Source organism: Natator depressus, chromosome 2 (assembly GCF_965152275.1).
Source record: "Natator depressus isolate rNatDep1 chromosome 2, rNatDep2.hap1, whole genome shotgun sequence".
Lineage (NCBI taxonomy): Eukaryota > Metazoa > Chordata > Testudines > Cheloniidae > Natator > Natator depressus.
This window is the reverse complement of record NC_134235.1, coordinates 243198434-243221089: the sequence shown is the minus strand read 5'-3', so window position 1 is coordinate 243221089 and position 22656 is coordinate 243198434. Positions and strand designations below refer to the sequence as shown.

At 41.7% G+C, this 22656-nt stretch overlaps 1 protein-coding gene across 2 annotated transcripts in view; it reads right to left on the bottom strand.

Moving 5' to 3' along the window:
* Positions 1-22656, bottom strand: part of PTPRN2 (protein tyrosine phosphatase receptor type N2) — a 1019026-nt gene that overhangs the window by 934629 nt on the left and 61741 nt on the right. The window lies entirely within an intron of this gene.

Sequence of the window (22656 nt, the reverse complement as noted above, 5' to 3'; positions counted from 1 at the left end):
TAACTTGTGATTTGTGGCAAGTTGTAACATAATGAAAAATGTAAAAATTAATTAAGAATCTGAATCAATGTACGTTTTTTAATTGCTTAAATAAATGTTCCTGATTAGCAGAAAAAAAACCCAATTTAGTGTAAAGGCTATATTTAATTGCAAGCCAACATGTTTTAATGGTTACCAATCAAGGAGAAACAACCTTTCATTAGGAAAACAACAAAAATGCTAAATATGAGTAAAATCAGTTATTTAATCAAGGTTTCCTTCTTGCTGATTTAAATCACGATTTAAGTCATGATTTAAATTGCTTGGATTTAAATCAATGCACTCTGGATTGTTGTTTTTTAAAGGAAAGGCAAATTTTACTATATGCAACTGTAATAAACCTCTTTTAAGCATCATTAAAAGTCCACACTGAAGTGCAGACCTTTACCACTTGAGTTACAGGGGTCACTACATTAGCAGGAAACAAGAGAAGGGTTGTTATATCAGAACAGGAATGGACCACTGAAGCCAGGAGCTGGGGACAGGAGGTCATTTGTGGGATTTTGGCCAGGCTCTCTCTATCACAAATTGCACCTGCAGCTACCCTGGAAGCTCCCAGGCATTCCCAGTGCAGTATCTGCTACTGCTGCTGTTGCTTCTGCAGTGCTGGTATGAGGTTAGACCTAGAATGTTAATGTTAAGTTATTTTGCTGTGCTGGCAATGTTTCCTGCCATGCAAAGAAATGGCGAATCTCAGCAGTTTATATCTCAGCTAAAACAAAACAGAATGTCCTAGGGCAAAAGAAAGGCACTTCTCAAGCCCAAGAGCTTTCCCTCATCCATTTTCAAAGGCTTGCTACAAATGATGGAGGTGTTAGAACATCTTTTAAAAATGGCAAAAATTGTTTATAATGGAAAGTATAATGAACAGTAATGAAATGCAACCTTAATTTAGGAATCACTACCACCACCTCCTATAATTAAGGAAAAAACTTAACAGGTGAGAGCAGATCACAACAGAGGAGATGGTGGTAGGTGAGGAGGGACAAGATAAGGGTAACAGTAATCAAAATACATGATTACATGCACAGGCTATATGCAAAGTTTGCATGTTTCTATATTCTTTTCTCCCTCCACGTCAGCCTCTACTACTCAGGATATCTGGCCTCAGATTGTTAACTGGTCTAACTGGACACCTCAAGACTACTGAATTCCCAAATAGGTATCGCAGCAAAACAAACCAAAAACCACTTTTAGTTTTGTGACTCACAAGAAGACAGTGCCTCTTCTATCAGACAAAGACCTAGTCAGGACTGGCAATACTAAAGGCACTTCAAAGCTAAATGCAACACTTCTCTTCAAATTAAAACAAAAACAACGAGAAATCTGGTGGCAGATTAAAGACTTAAAGACTAACAGATTTATTTGGGTATAAGCTTTCGTGGGTAAAAAACCCACTTCTTCAGATGCATGGAGTGAAAATTACAGATGCAGGCAGAAATATACTGACACATGAAGAGAAGGGAGGTACCTTACAAGTAGAGAACCAGGGCTGACAAGGCCAATTCAATCAGGGTGGATGTGGTCCACTCCCAATAATTGATGAGGAGATGTCAATACCAAAAGAGGTATCAGTATCCCTGATGAGGCCATGGCACACCTGGCGGCTGAGCTTTGTGACTTTGTCCTCACCCACAACCATTTCAGATTTGGGGACAACTTAAACCTACAAGTCAGTGGCATTGCTGTAGGTACCCGCATGGCCCCACAGTATGCCAACATTTTTATGGCTGACTTTGAACAACGCTTCCTCAGATCTCGTCCCCTAGTGCCCCTCCTCTACTTGTGCTACATTGATGACATTGTCATCATATGGACACACAGGAAGGAGGCCCTTGAACAGAATCCCACCTGGATTTCAATAATTTCCACCCCACCATCAACCTCAGCCTGGACCAGTCCACACAAGAGATCCACGTCCTGGACACTACAGTGCAAATAAGTGATGATCACATAAACACCACCCTATACTGGAAACCTACTGACCGCTATACTTACCTACATGCCTCCAGCTTCCATCCAGGACACACCACACGGTCCATTGTCTACAGCCAAGCCCTAAGATAAAACCAAATTTGCTCCAATCCCTCAGACAGAGACAAACACCTACAAGATCTTTATCAAGCATTCTTATAATTACAATATCCACCTGGGGAAGTGAGGAAACAGATTGACAGAGCAAGATGGGTACCCAGAAGTCACCTACTACAGGACTGGCCAACAAGGAAAATAACAGAACACCACTGGCCATCACGTACAGCCCCCAACTAAAACCTCTCAAGCACATCATCAATGATCTACAACCTATCCTGGAAAACAATCCCTCACTCTCACAGACCCAGGGAGGCAGGCCAGTCCTCACTTACAGACAGCCCCCTCCCCCCCCCCACAACATGAAGCAAATACACACCACACCACAGAAAAACTAACCCAGGAACCAATCCCTGTAACAAACCCTGTTACTTACTCTGTCCCCATATCTACTCTAGCAACACCATCAGAGGACCCAGACTAATGAGCCACACCATCAGGGGCTCATTCACCTGCACATCTACCAATGTGATATATGCCGTCATGTGCCAGCAATGCCGCTCTGCCATGTATATTGGCCAAATCAGACACAAATCAGACATCAGGAATGGTAACATACAAAAGCCAGTAGGAGAACACTTCAATCTCCCTGGACGTTCTATAACAGATTTAAAAGTAGCCATACGTCAACAAAAAAAACTTCAGAAACAGACTTCAAAGAGAAACTGCAGAGCTACAATTCATTTGAAAATATAACACCATTAATTTGGGCTTGAATAGGAACTGGGAGTGGCTGGCTCACTACAAAAGCAATTTTCCCTCTCTTGGTATTGACACCTCCTCATCAATTATTGGGAGTGTACCAGATCCACCCAGATTGAATTGGCCATGTCAACACTGATTCTCCACTTGTAAGATAACTCCCTTCTTTTCATGTGACAATATATTTCTGCCTGCATCTGTAATTTTCACTCCATGCATCTGAAGATTTTCACTCCATGCATCTGGGTTTTTTATCCACGAAAGCTTATACTCAAATAAATCTGTTAGTCTTTAACGTGCCACTGGACTCCTTGTTGTTTTTGTGGATACACACTAACATGGCTACCCCTCTGATATTCTCTTCAAATTAGCTTGCCTTCAAAAGTAGGACATGCTCACATATTATAACCAGATCAAAATATTTTTCTGAAAGGCTGTGAAATATGAGAGTTTATTATTTCCATTTTAAAATATTTAGTGATATTATAGTGATGTGAACATATATTTTCATAGAAAAGTGTATAATGAACATTCCCCCCAAAATAATAAAGTACTACTGCGAATTTCAAACAGAGTAACATGAAGTCTTTTTCTAAGCTGCAACTTCAGCTAAAATAATTCAGCACACCCTCTTGCAAAGTTCTGATTACATGAATTTAGGAAGTGCAGAATAGTTAAATGTCTTTTTTAACAAAAATTTTAATCTGTGTGCTCTGGTTGTGCTGTTGCACTTTAAAAATTCAATCCATTTGCTCTTTTTGTTTCCTCCAACTTATTGCTAGAATGATACCAACTTTCCACTATCTCTGTAATTACGAGTTAGCCAAAAGTAAATTCTAGAAATATGATCAGAGCCAGGGCAGCCTCTCACTTAATGAAGTTTTGGAGACAACACAGAACAATAAATATACTATTGTGCTGGGTTTATTCTTCCCTGAACTTTTTAATTTATTTTCAATTTTTTAGTAAGAGCCAGACCATTTTAAGGAAAACTGAGATTAGCAAATGCAAGCGTGGTTGGCCCCTTCATCACTTCACCCAAAAATTGAAGTTTTCCAGCTCTGGAGCTCGAGAGTTTTCACCTCTTACAAAAAAAAAAAAAACCTCTGTCAGAGATGGCCTTTGAATATTTTAGTCTCTCTGTGAAAGGGAACTTTGGCCAGTTTCCAGCACTGACTCTTACTTACACTATTTTAATGCTTTGGAAGAATTCCTCCTGAGGAAACAACGTAACTTATTAGGGATGATGATCTATTGCCCTAATAGAATAGCTGAAAAGCTCCGATTTTTTTATGGACCTTTAGGTTTGTGAGTCAGTCTAGTGAAGTGAGGGGAGCAGCTTACTAGACCAGAATAAGAAGTCCCCAACTTGGGTTTTCCTTAAGGAAACCAAAACCAACACCTCAACCCCCATGCTCCGGGATAGGTAATAGGTACTGCTGGACAATCTGCTTTACTGCAATTCTTTCTTGATCCCTAAAATACTCACAACCTCTGTCCCATCAGGAACTTACAGCAGACCATCAACAGAATTATGAACATGACTACACAGAAAGTGTTGTCACATGCACAAAGTAAAACTGCAGAACCTAGCATCAGGAAAAATATTTCTCCCACTATCCTCTTTCCCTTACAGTGATCTTATATGTGCCTTGTAGCTATAGGAGGTTAAAATTTTTCAAAAGGAAATGTGATTTTCAAGTTGAAAGTGTCCCTTTAGCCTTCTTTTATATGTTGTAATAAAAATCCTTCTAACATATTAGCAGTACAGAGGAGGCAAAAGCAGGTAACTGAAAGGGTATTTCTATTCCAGCTTCAAGGCAACTCAAGGGGAAGAGCTACCACCCTGAGGGAGATTCCCACTTGTCAACAGTGCCTTATTTCTCACAGCCTGGCTTCTGTCAAACTGCTTAGAAGCAAGTTTGCCATTTTGCACGTCACTGACACCTACCCATTTTTCACACTTCATTCCACCAATGTCCTTTTGCATTATACATCAAAGCACAGATCTCCTCTTAAACAGCACTTAAAAATATGAGACATTCTTTTGTTACTTACATTTACCTCACACTGTTACACCCGGCTTCAGATTGTCACTCTCTTTGAAATCATATATTGATGTGACAAATGAGGACATGGACGATAGATGCAACATGATTCCTCAGAAATATAAGGCACCACTTCCAGTGCAAAAATGCTTTTAGGAGATCTCCAAGTTTATTGAGTCACATCCCTCAGCTATTTCTCACTGAGAAGCTGTCTTAACACTTGTTTCCTTAGTTTTCACATACCAGATAAGAGTTGTGAGTAATGCTTTCTGTGCATTCCCTAATCCTAAAGTCAAGGGAATAACCCAGCAAGCTACTTCTGGCCCTTTAGGTTTAGGCACTGGACTGAAATAAAATAAACTTCTCTTGAACTTTTAGTGCTGCAAGCTAGGTTGTTCTCTTCACACTGTTTTCTTGTACTAAGTGGAAGGTATTCAAGGACATCATCATAAATTAATGATATAATAGGAATTTTTAAAAAGAGAGGAGAATATCTTATCTGGCAATTCCCTTTTGAATGAGAGAAGCCATGGTAGCGTGACCAGAAAAAAGCAGTAGAAGAAGAGGAAAGGACACAAGCAAAATACATATAGTGCTGATGGCTCTGAACAATGGGGATATGCATGTAAGTGTCCTTAAAATCCAATGATGTGAGGAAGTCAGTGAGGTTGTCAGATTCAGCCACCACAGAATTTCTGTCTTAAAATTTTGGCACCTTACAAACTAGCTGAGCCAAAATCTGACCCAGTTCTTTGCATTATTGTAGAAAGGAAAACAGCATGGAGCAAACCTTATAATTTGGAATTTGCATATGCCCTGATGGTGAGTAACCTTGAGAAAAGATTTTACTGTGGCTCTGTTTCAGCAAAAGAACACAACTGTCCTTGGAGTGGGAAGGAAGGAATGGTGCTTTGCAAAATAACTCTTCTATTATTGCCATTATTAGATCATCAAATAATCTTTTACTCTGGAAGCCCATTCCTACAGGAAACCTGAAGTTCTTCTCCAACAGGGCCTGCAACAGTGCAGAGACTGTCAGAATGAAGTGATCCAAATCCTTGACTATTTGTCATGGCCTGACCACTACTGGAACCTGAAACCCATCTAGCTCTCAAAATCACATATGGTCTTTTCTGACTATCCTACCTTTCTGCTGCCACTTTTCAGTCTGTCCTAGCTGCAGTCTCAGTTCAAGGAATGCCACATGCCGGCCACACACATCTAACTCCCAAAGAAATATATGATTAAGATTTCTCACTCCAGTCCAATTCCTTTTCCTATTCACTGGCTGCGAGGAATGCTGAATGAGAATTATAAAATATTCCATAAGCATTTCGTAACTGACAGAATTTCAACCAATCAATGCACTAGATATATTTGTATACAAGGATCTTAGATGCTTTGTTTTACCGCTATTGTCCCAACTTCAAGCAAAGAACGTTAGTCCAAGCAGGAAAAGTTATCAAAACCAGTCAGTCATATGATGCTTTAGAAATGAGTTATCATGTTTGCATTCTTCTGCCTAGTTCTGTCAAGTTTGATGATGCATTTAAAAAGAAAAGGCATCCATTTTAGATGAAATACTAGTAGTATAATTTGCATAAACAGGGTATATTTTGCTGATGTAAATGGTCAAGGACAAACCTAGACTCCAATTTCTTATCAATGTTACCTGGCACCCATAGTACACTTTGGGCTAAGAATTTTGGCTGTTGAGATTTATACTTTTTAGCGTAATAAAAAAGTTAGTTCAGTTAAGCTACAATTGCTGGCAAATATTCCTCAGCAAGGCATGCATCCAACTAGGCTATTTGTAAAGTCTTAATCTTCCGAAAGTTATAACCTTTAAAGCTGATTTTGAAGTAGCTAATGAGATCCACATTTACCTATTACATTTTTGGACTATGTGTACTTTGGAAACAAGGACTAAAGCACAGAGCTTCTAGTTCTTGGTTCCTTCTAAAGAACTAATAAACAGGGCTTCACAAACAGTGGAAAACTTCTAGTTCTGAGCATTTTCACTAATGTATATTGTCTCAGTCTTTTATGAAGACACATACAGAGTACATTCTATTAAAAGTTCAAACAAACTCTAGCCAGTAAGGTGAAATTTAACTTAATAAAACAGAGGTGGAGGGGTGAGTTTCAAAAAAAAATTGAAATGCTTCATAGGTATCAAGAAGGAAAGTAATTATTCTTCTTATTCTCACCTCTACGAAGCTAGTCTTGAAATAAATTAGGATTATTAATCGGTAATTTGTTTCTTAACCTCTTTCAGTCCACAATGGAATACAAAAAGCAAAGGACCAAAACTCCAGTAAAAACAGAATTAGTGATCAGTGAACCTCAAGACATCCAGAGTGGGAGTTCAGCTTGGATTAGAAATAAAAAAGTCTGAATGATTACCAGTGTAGCCAACTCTTGAGATTTTATCATGAGTCTTGTGATGTGTGATGTTTAACTTAAAGCCCAGCTTTGGAAACAAGTAATTACATGAGAACCTCCTCTTTCATTTAAAAATTAAAGTAAGTTTTTAACCCTTGTGATTATAGAGAAAAGCTTTTTGGCCTGAGGGCCGCGTCGGGTTTCGGAAATTGTATGGAGGACCGGTTAGGGGAGGCTGTGCCTCCCCACCAGCCAGGCGTGGCCTGGCCCCTGATCCCTATACCCCCCCACCCCCACCCCGCTTCTCTTCCCCTGACGCCACCCCCCCTGGGACTCCTGCCCCAGCCACCCCTCCCCATTCCCTGCTGCTCCCCCGGGACCCCTACCCCATCCACCCCCACTGCTCCCTGTCCCCTAACTGCCCCCCGCCGCCCCATCCAACCCCTCCTCTCATTCTTGACTGCTCCACCCCGGGACCCCTGCCCAATCCAACCACCCCTTCTCCCCGCCTGCCCCCAGAACCCCTGACCCTGACTGCCCCCCACCACCCAATCCAACCCCCCCTCCTTCCTGACTGCTCCCCCGGGACCTCTGGCCCCATTCAACCCCCACCCTTCCCTGCCCTCTGACCGCCCTCACCCCTATTCACACCCCTGCCCTGACCACCATCCCCAAACTCCCCTGCCCTCTATCCAAACCCCTCCCCACCCCTGCTCCCTTACCGTGCTGCATGGAGCACCAGTGGCTGTTGGCACTTCAGCTGCACCGCCAGGCTGGAGCCAGCCACTCACCATGCAGCACAGAGCACCGGGTCAGGCCAGGCTCTGCAGCTGCGCTGCCCCAGGAGCTCACAGCCCCACCGCCCAGAGCATGGTGCCGGCGGCGCAGTGAGCTGAGACTGCGGGGGAGGGGCCAGGAGCTCAAGGGCCGGGCAGGAGGGTCCCATGGGCCAGATGTGGCCCATTGGCCGTAGTTTGCCCACCTCTGCTTTACAATGTGACTCGAATGCACCCTATTTTATAAAAAAACCCACCGATTTATTCTTTTTTAAAATCTCATGATTTTTGAATGCTTGGGGTGGGCAATACTGGATTACTTAACTATTGGAAGATTTTCATCAGCTCTATTTGTGGTTCCCCTCAGTAACTGTAAGAGTAGCATTTCCAAATTTTCACTGTATTAGGACACTTACAGTTCCAGTCCCATTTTTATTTGGAAACTAGTACTAAAACAACTTATCTGAACAGTACATAACCTCAATAAAGGCTTGATTTGAATGTGGTTCTGAAAATGGGTAAAGGCTCAAGGGGATTATTGTTATTATCTGACAAAGAGATGTTTGAGGTCTGAGCAGCAAGAAAACGCCTCAGAAATAGGAAAGTAATATAAGCAATAAAGATGCATGCAAAATTAGAGGCACAAAATGGTATACTGAAAGGGACAATGTCAAGTCCTAAAGTTTAGGCCACCAATTCAACTTAAATTCATTTGTAATAATTTGCTGGATGATTGCAAATTCTGAAGATGTATTTTTCTGAACACTATATAAATATTATTACCAAAACTAAGAATCTGACTAAACACAGTGAAAACTCCAAGCTACAATGATCTTGGCTGGATCACCACATTTACAAATCTTTAAAAACTAATGGCTTACGTAGAATGAATAGCCTTTCTCTTCTGTGTTGATTTACATTACTGGGAAGTCCAGAGCAGTTATAATTTTGCTTTAAAAACAGTTAAACAACAGTATGAGATATTCGCAAAACTGCAATATGAACGATAAAAAAATATGTGCTGTAAGAGGTCAAAACATTAACTCATCAACTCTTTGTTTTCTGCTAAATTCAATAAACTAAAATTAACACTCTAAATGACGTGTTCAGAATAAGATGGCAACTTACCACCTTATTTGTGACACTCCTAAAGGGGTGAAGCAAAACACAGAAAGGTCTCAAAGCTGTGGAGACCAAGAGATGGTAAATAATGTTGTGTCATAATACCTCTAACAAGTAATAATGCAAGACTTAGAAAATATATGGGGGCAGGAGTACATATCATGCCTGGGAAGTTAGTAAATATTTAGAGTTGTGGAACAGACATAGTAATTTACTGGAGGTTTTACAAGGAGCAGGGGATTTCCATGGCTTCCCCCCTATAAATAGATCACTGCTCTTCATGCCAAATAATTCTAGGTTATTCCTTGTAACTACTTCCTAGCACATTTCATTCATCACTATAATCCACCTCCTCCCACTTTCGAAAAAAAAGTATTTGGATGCAAAATTTATATGATGTTATAGTCAATGTAGCCTTTTTATTAAATGATCAAGCATATCTACTGCAGAAATTACTGTGATAAGAAATATTATTGTAACATGAAGAAAAATGATAATGGGTGCTCAAGGTTTTTTAGAATAAACACTGAATTATTTGTTTATATGTGAGATATTTATATTGTTAACTGACATGGTGCAGTATGAAAAATCTACAGTTCAATGACAGAAAGGGAGATAGCATTGTTCCCCATGATGAGATTTAATCTACAGTGTCAAATTTATCATCAATCTTCCTTCCAAAGAGTGATTGAGTTTGTAGTAGGTTGCAGAGTGACAGCCGTGTTAGTCTGTATTCGCAAAAAGAAAAGGAGTACTTGTGGCACCTTAGAGACTAACCAATTTGAGCATAAGCTTTCGTGAGCATCCGATGAAGTGAGCTGTAGCTCACGAAAGCTTATGCTCAAATAAATTGGTTAGTCTCTAAGGTGCCACAAGTACTCCTTTTCTTTTTGTAGTAGGTTGGTAACTAGTGGACACCTAATGATTCAAATTTGCCTTGATTTTCATAGTTCAGAAGGCCATTTCCCAGTGTTTTAACTTTACTATCCTTTAGCCAGGCTTTGATTACTGGTGCCAATTTAGCTAACCAGTTAATAGCTATTTGATGCTTTGCCAAAAGCAAAATCATATGCACAAAATCTTTTAGCTGAAATGATTGAATTGATTCAGGATTTATTTTCAAGATCACCTCAAAACAGTTTGCATATGTTCCTTTCTGTTTTAAAAGGATGGAAATATTGATGTGTCCTGTTCAAATATCGTTATCACCTGTCACCTATTATTCCCATCTGCATCGTGACTGGAAAAACACACAAACGCACCAGCCTTTACTTTCTTCTCAGTCAATATCAGTAATTCCTAATCCCTATTCAACTTTTACATTAAGGCAGGGATTCGCGAAGAGGCCATAGGGAATTGGCACCAAACTCTCTGAAAATCAATGGTCATTCAGTGCCTAACTCCTTTAGGCTCCTTTGAAAATACCAGACGCCTGTAAGATTTTAGAGATTTCCAATTCTACAACTGTGATTCAATAGTGGCAGCATTCATCAGCAACAATCATAGATCTTAAAGGATTGTCATTAGATTAGGGTTGCCATCTCTGAGGTACAAAATAATGGAACATTCCGGATTATCCTGGGCCATAAAAACTGGACAGCTGGCAATGTGTACAGAGTACGCTTTCAAGATTTCCCAGGGCAGCTATCTCAAAAAAGCAACAGCTGGCAGTATGTACTGAGCACCTTTACAGATTTCCCAGCTACCTCAAAAAAGGGAAAACCTGGATAGGTGGCAATTCTACGTTAGATTGAGGAGTTGTATTCTTGAGTATAATTTAAAAGTATTAAGAATACTTTTATAGCACAAATGCTGATTTCACTGAAATAAAGCAGAACACAAACTAACTAGTTTCCTCATCTACATGGGGTAGACAGAGCATGTCTTAATAGTAGTCTTCCCTTTTTTGTTTCCCCTTCCTCCATCAAACATTTTGAATTTTGAATTGTATTTTGTTTCTTAGTAATCATGCAAGATAATATGCATGGGAATCACTAGCATTGTGGAAAGTAAAGCCAGCCCAGAGTCCTATGAAACACTGAAAAAATTAGGATTGTCAACTAATCGTAGCAAACTCAAGTGATTAACTCAAAACAAATTTACTCAATTAAAAAAATTAGTCGCGATTCATCACAATTTTAATCCACTGCTAAACAATAATAGAATACCACTGAAATGTATTATAAATACTTTTGGATGTTTTTCTACGTTTTCTAATATATTGATTTCAATTACAACACAGAATACAAAGTGTACAGTGTTCACTTTATGTTATTATTTTATTACAAATATTTGCACTGTAAAAAAGATAACCAAATGAAATAGTTTTTTTTTCAATTCACCTCATACAAGTACTGTAGTACAATCTTTTTATCGTGAAAGTGCAACTTACAAATGTAGATTTTTTTGTTGTATAACCACACTCAAAAACAAAACTTTAGAGCCTAAAAGTCCACTCAGTCCTACTTTTTGTTCAGCCAATAGCTAAGACAAACAAGTTTGTTTACATTTATGGGAGATAATGCTGAATGCTTCTTATTTACAATGTCTCCTGGAAGTCAGAAGAGGTGTTTGCATGGCACCTTTGAAGCTGGCGTTGCAAGGTATTTACATGCCAGATATGCTAAACATTCATGTGCACCTTCATGCTTTGGCCACCATTCCAGAGCACATGCTTCCATGCTGATAATGCTTGTTAAAAAAATAATGCATTAATTAGATTTGTCACTGAACCCCTGGGGAATTGTATGTCTCCTGCTCCATGATTTTACCCATATTCTGCCACATATTTCATGTTACAGCAGTCTCAGATAATGACCCAGCATATGTTGTTCGATTTAAGAACACTTTCACTGCAGATATGTCAAAAAGCAAAAAAGATACCAAAGTGAGTTTTCTAAAGATAGCTATAGCACTCAACCCAAGGTTTAAGAATCTGAAATGTCTCCCAAAATCTGAGAGAGACGAGGTGCGTAACATGCTGTCAGAGATCTTAAAAGAGCAACACTTGGATGCAGAAACTACAGAACCCGAACCACCAAAAAAGAAAATCAACCTTCTGTTGGTGGCATCTGACTCAGATGATGCAAATGAATGTGTGTCAGTCCGCACTGCTTTGGATCGTTATTGAGCAGAACCCATTACCATGAAAGCATGTCCTCTGGAGTGTTGGTTGAAGCATAAAGGGGCATACGAATGTTTAGCATATCTAGCACGTAAATACCTTGCAACACCAGTTACAACAGTGCCACGGGAATGCCTTTTCTCACTTTCAGGTGACGTAAGTAAGAAGCAGGCAGCATTATCTCTCGACTATCATCATCAGATTCCATGACTCCTTGAAAAACTGAAGGTAGTTCCCAAAAGGGGGGAAAGGAAGGGTCTAGATCCACAGACTGACCACAGAGTGACTCTCCACCAAATCTATCAAAATGATTGTTTTGATGTAGCCAAATGTCCTAATTCAATCATGAGACACATTGGAAAGAAATCTGGGATAATGCTGATGTTCCAAATAAACATCTGATTGCTGATCCCACAAAAGAACTTCTGGGCTTTAACCTACCCCAGAAACAATAGTCTACGCTGAACTATTTCAGAACATTGTATCACAGGTGTTGTCATCTCTTACACTTCCGGAAGACGAGAGACATTGCATAGTGTAAGTGTGGATATCAGCAGCAAACTATGGACCACATTGTAAATCAGTGCCTACTTCAATCATTTGCTGGTAGCAACTCAGACTTACACCAAGCCACTTCCGAAGCTACCCACTGGCTCACTGAGTTGGACTTGGTTATTTGAAAATTGCTAATCAACTCTCTTGCATACAAAAGAAGAATCTGTAGCTGCTGTTGTCTGTTCATTTCATTAGCCACTACAATCACTAGTGAGCCAAGTACTAGATGTGTGTATAGATACCCCACATTGGTGGATGGCACCTGGTACCTCATATTGCTTTTTTAGAGGTAGCTGTTTGCCATATATGCTTAGCATAGTCTAAAAGAGCCTCTTTGATGGGAGGTGGCAAGTGTCCAGGCACAGAGGCATGGAGTATATCCAAGAGTTTATGGGAGGTCTCCTATACCTTCTCCAATGGTATCTCAAGGGAATCAGCTATATATCTCAAAAAAAAAAAAAAAGAATTTTTTTTTCTTTTTACGAATTTTCTTTTTACGAATACAGACTAACACGGCTGTTACTCTGAAACCTATATATCTCAGCAGATCTTGATCTTGTAGTCACCCAGTTGAGAGTGTGTAGATGAGACCATTGCCTCATCTGAGCACAAAGTTGCAGCTGCAATCTGATCCTCAGCCTGATTGTGATCCTCCTCAAATAGTTACTAAGAGGACTCAAATTCATGGGCTGCAAGTTGAAACACCCCCGTTTCCTTGAGATGGCACAATGGAGAAGGTTCTCACCCTAGGAGGTGGTCCAGGAATGTAGTGCCTTGTGTGGTGAAAAGCCCAGGTGTTCCAATAGAGCCATGTTGGAACATTACAAGGAAAAGGGCATGGGAGCCAGAGAGAGGATACCAAGCCATATGCCCATACAGGGTACTCCCTATGAGATCCAGACATGTAGAAAGTCCTTGACACTCTCTCAGAGTCATAAAGTTCAAACAAGAGGGCCCTTGGACAATATGAACGGGATCCCTCCCCACAGTGTTGAAAATCTGAAGACAAAAAAGAGCATTCCAGATCTAAGGGAGGGGTGCTGCTGAAGCTGGTATGCTAGGCTGCATCATAAGTCAAGAAGTAAGCAGCACTGGGGAGGCATCTGGTAGATAGAGTAGATTCCAGCTCATCTGAAACCTGAAAATCTCTCAGTACTACATATTTCCTCAGTCCCAAAAGAGATGGTGCCCTAAACCTCAATGTGGGAGTAAAGAGCACTGGGGTTGACAGTGCTCCCCCACTCCAATACAAACACACTGAGTGGCAAAGTGAGCAGTATCAAAGAGATGGGTATCAACAGAGTAAGTACTGCATTAACCAGCCCTGAAGCACCTGCTGCCAAGGTAACCCCCCACGTTCTGGCATCTGCATCAAAAGCAGATAACTTTGAATCCCAAGATGGTGCTGGAGTCCTGGTACCATGCTTACTCAGAGCTTCCATGTTATGCAGCTTGGGTCACAACCCTGATATTCTATGATTCTATGGAATCTCCTTCTCTTGGGAGTGGTGAGGTAATGTGGACCAACCTTTGCTGTGAATTCCCAGTGGAGATCTCCCTCTGCTCCTCCCAAAGGAGTGACTCTCCTTTTTCTCTAAGGATCTGTCTTCAGTCCAGAGCTGGGATTTTCTTTGAAGATGGAGCCCAGAAGTTAGGGGACTCAAACTCATACGGGTGCATCTGGACTGAAGTGGAACTTGTACGGGGGGGGCGGTTGATGGTCTGTCCTGCCTAGATCAGAGACTGGCTGCATGCCTCCCTTCCCTTCAAAATCCATTTACAAAAGGATTTACACAGCAAGCATTTGTCACAGATATAAGCTTCTCTAAAATAAAAAAGGCATCAGGGTGCCAATCATTAAGAGGCATCACTGCCTTGCAAGAGGGGCAATAATTAAAGCTGGATGATTTAGGATGGGACATCACTATGTCCTGGTACTGGGAAGTTCATGATGAAAGAAAAGAAAACTTAAAAAACTTTCCAAAGGGCAAACTAACCAATGACACCTAACTCACACTAGTACAGCAAAACCCTGTTTATCCAATCTAATTGGGACCGGGGCCAGATCAGATAATCAAAAAATCAGAAAATCCGGAGAATGGGAAAGTGCAAGGCTGCAGCACTGTCTAGCAGCCACAGGAGGGATCGCCCACTTCTGGACCTGTGCGCACTGGTTATTCGGTTAACGGGGAGAGCTGGATAATGGAAGGTCAGATAAACTGGGTTCTACTGTATATACCATTACCTATACAGAGACTGAAAAATTCCATCCAGATGTGTAAACAGGGTAGTTCCATTTTGCAGCCACAAGTGGTTGGCGATTCGGCCTGAGCTGCCCTTTATGCCCTTGGTAGCGGAGCACAAAGACACTCAGGGTGCAGGCATGGCTCTGATCTCGAGATACATGCATACCAAGAGTGCAATATGTATTGTGACAAAGTTCCTGCTCTACCTTGGTGGGTCTTGTGGTTATTGGCGGATTTACTCGCCTTGGAGCTTCACGGCAGCCCTCAGCTTGGCCGTTTTTCTGAACCCACAGTCCAGGTCAACTCCTCCTGTGTCTGACCAGGAGTTGGGAGGATTTGCGGGGAACCCGGGCCCGCCCTCTACCCTGGGTTCCAGCCCAGGGCCCTGTGGAATGCAGCTGTCTAGAGTGCCTCCTGGAACAGCTGTGCGACAGCTACAACTCCCTGGGCTACTTCCCCATGGCCTTCTCCCAACACCTTCTTTATCCTCACCATAGGACCTTCCTCCTGGTGTCTGGTAATACTTAGACACCTCAGTCCTCCAAGAGTCGGTGTTCTCACTCTCAGCTCCTAGTGCCTCTTGCTCCCAGCTCCTCACATGCACACCACAAACTGAAGTGAGTTCCTTTTTAAAACCCAGGTGCCCTGATTAGCCTGCCTTACTTGATTCTAGCAGCTTTTTGATTGGCTGCAGGTGTTCTAATCAGCATGTCTGTCTTAATTGTCTCCAGAAGGTTCCTGATTGTTCTGGAACCTTCCCTGTTACCTTACCCAGGGAAAAGGGACCTACTTAGCCTGGGGCTAATATATCTGCCTTCTATACTCTCCTATAGCCATCTGGCCTGACCCTGTCACAGTATGAACAAGCACTCAAAGAAGAATGCTTCTTTTTCACAAGTGTTTTTTGGGGGCTTAGAGCCGAAGAGGCTTGATACTTTTCCTGCAAAGTATATAATGGCAGATTTTGCTGCAAATAGAAAAAAATCCCCATTTACTCGAGCTGAAAGCATTCTATACTAATCTCAACACAGCCTTTGACAAGAAGTTATGTACTGACCGGCCCTCTGAAACTACTTTTCATGATCAGCCAAGGAAAATGATACACTACATTCACCAGCCAAATAAACCATGGACTAAGATTATTATTGCTTCACTTCATTACATGATGCTTCTCTGTATGGAGTTCAAAATTGCACTGGCTTTTTTGCTCCATTCTACATTGCAAACTCACACTGTGTGCTGTCCTCTCTCATTGTCACCACACTGCATTATGCAATGTTGTCCAGTATCAACCTTTCAGCACTACTGCTTTCCAGGTCTCTCTGTTCCATCAATTATTTGTGTTTCAGGGGTTTCCTTCCTCCCCCCACTCCAATGTATTATTTGGTAAGGGTCTAGACTCATGGAGGACAACTGGAGTCTGCTCACATGGATCCACTTGCAGGATTAGGGTCATAGTCTATACTTCAGGAAACACAAATATTTTGTATATTGAATATAACAGGACAATGCGACACATCAAAATAAAGTTTTAAACACTGTCAAATTTTATTTGCAAAATGCATTCATACAATACATTACAAATACAATTCTGTCCTATATTAGCTTCTGCCAATGTGCATTTTAATTCCGAATATGATGAGATCAGTAATTAGGCTAGGTTAGCTGATATATATCAACTCTGAAGTCAGTGAGGCCACACCAATTTACAGTAGCTGAGAACCCGTTCCAATATTCCATAATTACTATATAATTTCAATAATGAATGTAAAATAAAATTTAAAACTATTTCAAGTAATTATAATTTGGTTTCAGTCCATTCCTATTGATTTTCTGATGGGAACAGAATATCAAGTAGTGTCTAAAAACTAAATAATGTCTTGCTCAATGCTCCCTCTACTTCCTCTTTCTTTCCATTAACTCACTCAATGGAATCCCTCCCCTTAATCTTGATTTCCCTATTCATTTTTACATTTATAATTTGAACTCCCTATAATCTTTCTTCAATCCAGAGTCCCTTGCCTTTTATTCCACTCTAACACCTATCTTTGATGCTACTGCTCCTTTCACACCTCCAACACTTCCTCCTTCCTCCCCTCATCCCTGTTCTTTGAATTCAGTGCAGATCTTAGTCATTTAGAATGCCACTGGCAAAATGCCTAGCATGCAGACTCCCTTTATGTTTTATAATCTGCCATATCGTCATTTAAAGATGAGCCCACTGCAGCTAAAGTCTTTTTACCAAGTCCTAATCATATTTCTCATATAATCTGTGTAAGTTTTTCACCAGATCCAATTCTCTTTTTTGTTGCACTGTTCCCCTGACTTTCTTTGTCCAAATCAAATCTCATCCCTAACAACTCTGTCCTTTGTGTCATCGTCAGTGTTATTCACAAAGAACTCAGTTCTCCTACTCCCAGGGGTGAAAGTAAGTTAGAGGACTTACAGGTACGCCGGAGTCCTGAGCAGGGGGCGTGGCCTCAACCAGAAGAGGCGTGGCCTCAACCGGAAGAGGCAGGGCCTTAAATCCCCGGGACCTTTAAATCTTGATTTAAAGGGCCAGGGGTCCAGCTGTGGTAGTGGCAGCTGGGAGCCCGGGGCACTTTAAATCACCCCCGAGCTACCAGCTGCAGAGGCAGCTGGGAGCCCTGGGGCTCGGGGGCAATTTAAAGTGCCCAGGCTCCAGCTGCCGCTACCGCAGCAGAGCCCCGGGACCTTTAAATCACTGAGGAGCCCTGGGGGCTCCTGGCTGCCACTGCTACCCCAGGGCTCTGGGCTCTGGCAGAGCTTTAGAGGGCCTGGGCTCCGCTGTGGTAGCAGCTGCCGGAGCCCCGAGCCCTTTAAATCCCCACCTGAGCCTTGCTGCCCGAGCCCTGGGGTAGCGGTGGCCAGGCTCCATCGGGGATTTAAAAGGGCCCTGGGGCTCCAGCTGCTGCTACCGTCCCGGCCCTTCAAAGGCCCGCCGGAGCCCCACGGCTGCTACCCCAGGGCTTCGGCAGCAGGGCTCTGGTGAGGATTTAAAGGGTGGGGCAGTAGCGGTGGCTGGAGCTCTGGGGCTCTTTAAATCCCCGCCAGAGCCCCCCCACCCCTACCCCAGGGCTTGGGCAGCAGGGCTCAGGCAGGGATTTAAAGGGCTTGGGGCTCCAGGCGCCGCTACCACCCCAGCCCTTTAAATCCTCGCCAGAGCCCCCAGAGCTTCGGCAGCAGGGCTCAGGCAGGAATTTAAAGGGCCCCGGGAGGGTAGTGGGGGCTGGAGCTCCAGGGCCCTTTAAATCCCCACCAGAGCCCCGCCGCCGCTACCCCAGGGCTCGGGCAGCAGGGCTCAGGCTGGGATTTAAAGGGCCCTGTGGCAGTAGCAGCGGCTGGAGCTCCGGGGCCCTTTAAATTCCTGCCAGAGCCCCACCGCCGCTACCCCAGGGCTCGGGCAGCAGGGCTCAGGCTGGGATTTAAAGGGCCCCGGGGGGGTAGCAGCAGCTGGAGCCCTGGGGCCCTTTAAATCCCCGCCGCAGCCCCGCCACTATCCCAGGGCTTTAAATTGCCCTCTGGGAAAGCCGGTCCTGGTACGGTGCACCGGCTCTTACCGGTATGCCGTACTGGGGCGTACTGGCTTACTTTCACCTCTGCCTGCTCCCTTTCCTTCGCCTATCTCAGTCATCAGCTCCACCTTTTTTTCTGTGCTATTCTCACCTGCTGTCCCTTGATGTCTCTCTTATAACCTGGGCTTGTTCTATTAGCTTCCCCTAGATACCATGCACCCTTATCCCTCTTCCTCCCTTCTGCCTCTTATTCTCCTTCTGTTGTGTCTCCCTTGTCTTAGGCACTCTCTCTCTTCTCTTGCCCTACACACTACAAATGCCACCTCTTGCCACTCTCGATTCTGATATCTCTGTTCCAACGGCCTTCATCCAAATAGTGGAATGGGCAATTTATAGTCAAACTCTTCCCTATGCTACCACTATTCTACTATTTATAGTTTCCAAGCCCTGTTTCATTCTGTTAATTCTGCTGAGATAGCACTCACTTACTTACTGTTAATGACAGGTAACTAAACCCAACGGGCCTCACTTCTATTCTTATTGTTCTTGTGATGCTGTAGATCAATCTTCTCTTTTATGACAGAGGCACGTTTGTTTTTTCTAACCCCTTCCCTCAAATATTTTTCTTCCTACTTATCTCATCGATTTTTCAAGGTACTTAGAAATGATAACCTCTCTTCCTCACTCAGTGGGTGTCTGCCTGGGCTTTATTCTCTGTCCTTTTCTCTTTTCACTCAGATTCTTTTAATATTCTTTCTTCTTAATGGCTACAGTATGATCTGTAAAGCTGATGACATTGTATTCTGCCTTCCCAATGTTTCTCTGACATATATCTATAATTATTTTTCTTCCTATTTCTATTTGTTGTAAAACAAAAGCCAACTCTCTTAAAGTAAATAGGAACCAAATATAAATTCTATTCTCCTCCAATTTTCTCTCTCCTTTTCTACTACCCACTTTTTTCACTGCCAACATCACTCTTGTCATTCAGAAGGTTGCTGTGACATCCTGGGTCTTGAAGCCAAGCCTAGGAGTCCCCAGACAGCCACTGCATCCTGGCCTCCACCCAATGTTTACTGAAACCTAGAAGCTACTAGGACTGTAGCCCCAACCAAGACACTACCAATGGGAGTGCTGATGGGAGGATCACCCAGTTCCACCAATTGATCCAACCATGCTATTATAGCCAGAAGGAAGCACAGGAAGTTTGTGTGAGCAACAAAGTGGTTTCCTGTTGTGGCTGCATTGGTCCCTGCTTGTGCCTGCTTCTTGCATCCAACTCTGTTTCTGATTCCTGCTCTATGTCTGGTTTCAGTTCCCACTGTGCTCCGGCTCTGTGCTTGATCCTTGCCTCTCCTCCTGCCCTTATGCCTTGCCCCAATCCTCAGTTACCAGTCCTGGCTCTGATCCCAGCCTCCAGCTTTAGACCCTTGGCTCTGGCATTTGGCCTTGGCTCTGACTCTCCACTTCGATTCCTGGTTCTGACTCTGGCTTGACTCCTGGCTCTGGTAACTGGCAGTTGATCCTGGTGCTAACCCTTGGCTTCCTTCCCCAACCTGTCAGCCTGCTCTGCCCATTAGACCTGACTCCTGCTCTGACTACTAGGTCAGATCGCTTACATCCCAGTCCATAACAGTTACTGCTAGGTAAATTAGTCATAACATTTGACCAAGAACTAACTTTCTCCATCCATATTTTTAATTCTAAATCTTGCTGCTATTTCCCAGACACTTCATGTATAAGGTTTCTTATTTCTGACAACAAAAAATCATAGCCTATAAACTTTTGTCCTCCCAGATGGATCTATGCAGTGATACTGTGTTGGTCTTCCAAATTTGTCCTCTTCATTCACTTCAGTCAATCCAAAACCATGCAGTTCATCTAACTTTTACTTCTTGCTATTCACGTTCCCTATGTTTTCTTCACTTCGCTATCCTTTTATCCATCTACCCTCCACTTTAAAATTCCCTTACATTTAATACTATCATGAGATCTGCACTTTTCTACATTACCTTTCTTTATTACTTTATCCTTCCTCTTTGCTCCCTTCATCTATTAGCATGATCTTCTACTCACAGTTCAGTCTGCTATTGCCATTTATAAATATCATCCTTTTTGCTCTCTTCCTCACTATTTTTCTGCCTTTTCATCATTACAAATCCATCTCAAAAATCTCTTTTCCCCCTTCTTTAATGATACTTCCAATGACTAGACAACCAGTTGCCAATTTGTCTTGATGCAATCACTTTTTCTTTCATTGCTATGGCCTTCTGTCACCTTTACTTGCTTTGGATTAAAGGCCTGAGATAAATAAAATTTAATTTCATGCAATATATTTTAGTGTGCAACTCAGTGTTTTCCCCATCTGAAAGCTGAAAAGGTTTTATAATGCCATGAAAGTCCTTCCAATGTTGCCTTTTGGTCTTCTCTAAAGTTCACTTTACCCAAGAAGAGAAAAATGAGAAGGTAAGTGTACTTTTTTTTTTAAATAGGAACCCCTTACTACCACAGTGTGAGGGCTGCACAAAAAGCTGTTAACTGGGCCCTTGGAGTATGTCTTTATTGATTGCATTTATTGTCATCAATGATTCAGACTTTTTATGAAAAACAGTATTGTGTGATGATTTATACTTGTATAAAATCTTTTGGTATGATCATTTAATGCATGGCCATTCTCCAAAACATTGGATTTACTCATCACAAATCTACTGACAAAATTATATATAATGGACTTATATAGCATATATTATGGTTTGAGTCATAAAATATATACCATAAAAAATACAGGATGTGCAATGCAGAGAATTCCCAGAAAAACTCTGGGATGAGCTGTAGGAAGCAAAATTTCAGGGTATATTTTTTTAAGAAACTTGGGTTTTTTAGGAAACCAGGCTTATTATAATGGAAATCTAGCATCATCCTTAACTATAAAATGGCCCGATGCTCCATAATGTTATGCACTTATAGATTGTTATTTCAGAATACTGATATTTGTTCACTGCCTTGAACTATCAGATGTCTGGAACTGGACAGGCACAGGCAAAGATCAAACATGGGAAATTTAATACCAAAAGGTGACATCCCAAATGCCTAACTTTTACAATACATATAGATTTCATATGTGCATAATATCATTCAATATTCTGAGAAAACTACAGTGCTTAAGCACAAAGAAGTAACAAATTATGAATGAAATGGCTACCACTACTCTGACTTTCTTGTTTTTAAAGTTCAAATTAGACCCTAATTTTAAGATTTGTTATATATTTTAAAGGCATTCGAATACCATGGTGATAAGCCCATTATAAGAACTGGAATAGAATACACAATAACATATTTCAGCTTCTTTAAATAAGCTATTTTTATATGTCTTATATTGTGGCTCAGCAGTAGGGTATTAAATTAAATATCTTTTTTGCACACACTTCTTGATTAAATGCAGTATTAGAAGAAAATTAGTGGCTTTTGTTAGTTTGATTATATTGATTATTACCTCCAATTATAGAACTAGAATCCAAACATTTGCAGCCATCTACACTGTGAATTAACTGGCTCTCTTTAAACCTCTTAGTAAAAATCCGAAAACATCTCTGTGTTAATCTTGATTAAGTAGTCCAAATTACATATTAACTCTACTAGTTTAACAATTGTGGCATGCGCATCAGGAAACAGCTGGCTCTGAACACTGTTAAACCAACTGAGGAATGTAATTGTGTTGGACTGTCAGGACTAAAGATAACATTTATGTTAATCACTGGGATTAAAACAGCTAAGATTTTGCCACTCTGAGCCAAAAACTATTAAACATTTGGGGGTAAAAGAGAGAAAAGTTGCCAGAGGCACCCCCAAAATGTACCTTCATTCATTAATGCCCAAGAATGTCACCATCTGAAGAGGGATGCACTTTATGCATAACATTTCATGCCGAAGAGGGTGTATGAATAACAGGGGGTGGGGGATAGAGATAATCTGCCCACCTTTCTAGTTTCTATATATATATTTTTATGATATACCGCTGAAATTCTCCACAAC